Here is a 4,450-nt window from a genome sequence, read left to right as displayed (position 1 = left end):
TATATATATATATATATATATATATATATATATATATGAAGGGTTCTTTATATATATTTAAAGGAGGACCCTTCTTTATTCTCTTCATGAATTTGTCATTTTTGGGCAAGGATGATGCTAATCTTCATGTATCATTTCTTTCTTTTTTTTAAATATTTTTAGTTGTAGTTGGACACAATACCTTTATTTTATTTATTTATTTTTATGCGGTGCTGAGGACCGAACCCAGTACCTCACACATGCTAGGCAAACACTCTACCACTGAGCTAGAGCCTCAGCCTTTCATGTATCATTTCAATTTTAGTATATGTACTGTTGAAGCCAGAACCTTTAGGAGATGTATTCTTCACAAACATTTCAATGCTAGAATCCCTATTGTACAGCTAAAATAACTAAAGCTGAGAGAGGGGCTAAACTCACAGAGCAATAAAGATGTCACAGTGAACTTTCCCAATGCAAAATGTATTTGTGTATATACAGGGTCTCCCTAAGTTGCTCAGGCTAGCCTCAAATTTAGGATCCTCTGGCTCAGCCTCCCAAGCAGCTGGGATTACAGGTGTGCACCACCACACCTGACATGAAGTATATTGATAATGGCAATCTCTCTATGTTCCTCATTTCTTACCTCTCCCTTCCTCTAGGGTTTTTTGTTGTTGTTGTGAGGGAGGGTACTAGGGATCTAACTTACGGGCACTTTGCCACTGACCCTAGCCTTTTTATTTTTACTTTCTAAATTCTGAGACAGGGTCTCACTGAGCTGCTGAGGCTGTTCTCAAAATTGGATCCTTCTGTCTCAACCTCCCAAATCACTGGGATTATAGGCATGAACTACTGCACCCGGCTCCTTTAGTTCTTAAAGACCTGAAGGGTGGCTGGATATAGCATCCAGTCCTGTGAAGCATGGACACCCTCCTCTTCTGTGTTAACCTAGTCCGGGGTTCTGTCTCTTTGATCTAATCAACTGCCTGTTGCTTTTTATCTAACTTTTGCTAGTTCTTGATGTATTTTCAGTTTGGCTTATCTTGAATTTTTCTTTTTCTATTAATTGAGTACATGAGTTTGATGGCTACTATTTCCTTGTTTTGGAAACTTGAGTCCCTGGCCAACCATTGTTAGAATAAGCCCTCTTTGTTATGGGAAGTGTATTGTATTTTAACCAAGTAATATTTTGATTGTAAAATAAGACTTTAAGGTGTTTTATATGATAGTCATTGGATTTAATTTGAGAACTATTTTTAAAGTTTTTAAAAATAATTACAGCCAGGCATGATGGTAAATACCTGTAATCTCAGAGACTTGAGACATCAAGGAAGGAGGACTGCAAGTTCAAGGACAGCCTCAGCAATTTAGCAAAGCCCTAAAAATTTAGCAAGACCTTGTCTCAAAATAAAAAATAAAAAGGGCTAGAGATGTGTCTCAGTGGCTAATTGCACCCTGGGTTCAGTCCTCAATGCCAAAATAAATAAATAAAAAATAATAATTACAGTTAGGTGTGGTGGCACAAGACTGTAATTTCAATAGCTCCAAGAGGCTGATGCAGGAGGATTGCAAGTTTGAGGCCAGCCTGTGTAACTTAATGAGACCATGTCTCAAAATAAAATTTCAGAGGGCTAGGGATATAACTCAGGGGGATAGCACCCCTAAGTTCAATTCCCAGTACCATAATATATATAAAAGACAAAAATAAATGAATTAAAACAATTGCAGAGATTAATGAAGTATGTAAGATGGGCATAATAGAGCTTGTCTGTCATCCCAGTTAATATGGAGGCTAAGGTGGATCACTTGAGCCCAGGAATTTGAGGCCAGCCTAGGCAAATAATGAGACCCTCTATCAAACAAGAAGAAATAAACTATTTAAGAAGCAGTAAATATACTTTATAAATTAACGTTGATGTTTTTGCCATGCTGCTCTTCCTATGGCATCCCAGCTAATTACACTAAATATAAAAATAATAGAAATACTAATTATTGACATTATTATACCAAAAAATATTCAGAGAACATAATCAAGTCTGTACATTAATTCTATCAAATCTTGCAATTTCCAGGGTTGAATGGAGGTCAATTTGAGACAAGGTTCATGATTGTCCAATCTTTATGGCACTTTTCTTACAGTAGCTACAATGTAATTATGTTTGAAAAACACTAATCTGCCAGGTTACTGAATTTGCTATCAACTAAAAGTGTAGAAAAAATATTTGAAAGTAGATTTTCATTATATGTTTGTGATCTTAAAAATTAAGGGCTGGGTGTGTAGGTTAGCAATAGTGTACTCACTTCACATGTATGAGTCCCCTCCCTGGGTTTGATCTCCAGCTCCACCAAATAAAAGATAAATAAATAATACACATTATAGTTTACTGACTGCAAGCATTCCATAGTTAAAAGAATTTAGTGGCCTGTGGGTATTTTTGTTGTTGTTTAATATCTACCCTTTAATTGTGACTCTGTATATTAGTCTGCTGAGTTCAGAGTGTTACCAGATTTGGAAGTTCAAATTTACCAAACTAAAGCACATAGTCACAGCTTCCATAGCTCCCACTGCCACCGCCTCCGAGCAGAAGATGGCTGTGCCTCCCACGTATGCTGATCTTGGCAAATTTGCCAAGGGCTATGGCTTTGGATTAATCAAACTTGATTTGAAAACAAAATCTGAGAATGGATTGGAATTTACGACTTCAGGTTCAGCCAACACAGAGACCACCAAAGTGACAGGCAGCCTGGAAACCGAATTTTGTAGGAACAGAGGAGGCAAGGCACCAAAGAGAGCAGGAAACAGTTTTATTTGGCCGCAGCCAAGTTCAGAGGGCAGAGATTTTGCTGTAATCAATCAATCCCCTGAACCTCGAGTTCAGGTAGTTTCAGAATTTTATACCCAGCATGTAAGGGGAGGGGCTCAGAAGTTCACAGTCTGTAGAAGTTCACATAAAAGCAGCTTTTTCTTTCACTGTTCTGGGCAAGTTAACCCTTCAAGGACAACACCTGAGAAGGGGAGAGTGTCTTCTCCCCTGTGTTTCCTCCCCCTGCCAGCTGTTACCATGGAGCCCAATTGGTAACTTCTCTAATCTTAGAAATGTAGACATCTCTGTGAAGTCCCAGCTCAAGGCCAGAGGCCTTATTTACACATTTTTACTAACTAATATACTGGATACATGTTTGTGAAAAACTAGTAAGGGGGTGTCTAGCACTTGGAGTGCTGATTTCTTCCCAGCCAGTGGCCAAGTAAACAGGGCAACAGGAAAACAAGAAGTTTATCTACATTGAACTCTTTTGTAGAGACTCTTTGGTTGACAGTCCTAAAATCAGCCATGGTGAAGATTTCTGGAGAAGCCCAGTTAAGACTTTTCTGTGGAGAAAGGGGGTGTCACTACCCAAGTAAAGGTGGACTGAATATGGCCTGATGTTTACAGAGAAGTGGAACACACTAGGCACTGAGATCACTATTGAAGATCAGCTTGCACGTGGATTGAAGCTGACCTTTGATTCATACTTGTCACCTAACACTGGGGGAAAAAATGCTAAAATCAAGACAGGGTATAAGTGGGAGCACATCAACCTGAGCTATGATGTGTGGACTTTGATATTGCGGGGCCTTCAATACAGGGTACTCTAATGCTGGGTTATGAGGACTGACTGGCTGGCTACCAGACGAATTTTGAGACTGCAAGGTCCCGAGTGACCCAAAGCAACTTTGCAGTTGGCTACAAGACTGACGAAATTCAGCTTCACACTAATGTGAGCTATGGGACAGAGTTTGGTGGCTCCATTTATCAGAATGTGAACAAGAAATTGGAGACGGCTGTCAATCTCTCCTGGACAGCAGGAAACAGTAACACTCACTTTGGAATAGCAGCAAAGTATCAAGTTGACTTTGATGCCTGCTTCTCAGACAAAGTGAATAACTACAGCCTGATGGGTTTAGGATACACTCAGACCCTAAAGCCAAGTATCAGACTGACACTGTCACTTTGATGGATGGCAAGAATGCTGGTGGCCACAAGCTTGGTCTAGGACTGGAATTTCAAGCAAAAATATACAATCATTAATTTTAAACTATTTTGCAGCATAGCTACCTTCAGAATTTGGTGTGCCTTTTAATGTTGTAGGTCTGGGATGCAAGAATTGCTAAAAATCATATTAGACCTCCAGGTGAAAGAGGATTCAGCTTTAAAGTATTACCATTACAGAAGAAACTGAGTCCAAAAAAAGATCCTTTCAGATGTAGACTTGTGTGTGTGAGAGAGACTAGTGGCCCCTCTAGAGATGCCAGGTTTCCTTTTTTTTTTTTATACCTTTATTTTATTTACTTATTTTTATGTGGTGCTGAGGATCGAACCCAGGGCCATGCACATGCTAGGCGAGAGCTCTACTGCTGAGCCACAACTCCAGCCCCCAGGTTTCCTTTTTTTAAAAAAAAAAAAAATCTAGAAATGTCTGCAAGAGGAAG

General features: G+C 39.3%; 1 pseudogene; it reads left to right on the top strand.

The window, feature by feature from the left end:
- Window positions 1-2,553: 2,553 nt before the first annotated feature.
- Window positions 2,554-4,209, top strand: LOC107140238 (annotated as a pseudogene).
- Window positions 4,210-4,450: the final 241 nt, after the last annotated feature.

This window comes from Marmota marmota, unplaced genomic scaffold (assembly GCF_001458135.2).
Source record: "Marmota marmota marmota unplaced genomic scaffold, marMar, whole genome shotgun sequence".
Classification (NCBI taxonomy): domain Eukaryota; kingdom Metazoa; phylum Chordata; class Mammalia; order Rodentia; family Sciuridae; genus Marmota; species Marmota marmota.
The sequence above is the reverse complement of the archived record's forward strand: the minus strand, read 5'-3'. Positions and strand labels throughout refer to the sequence as shown.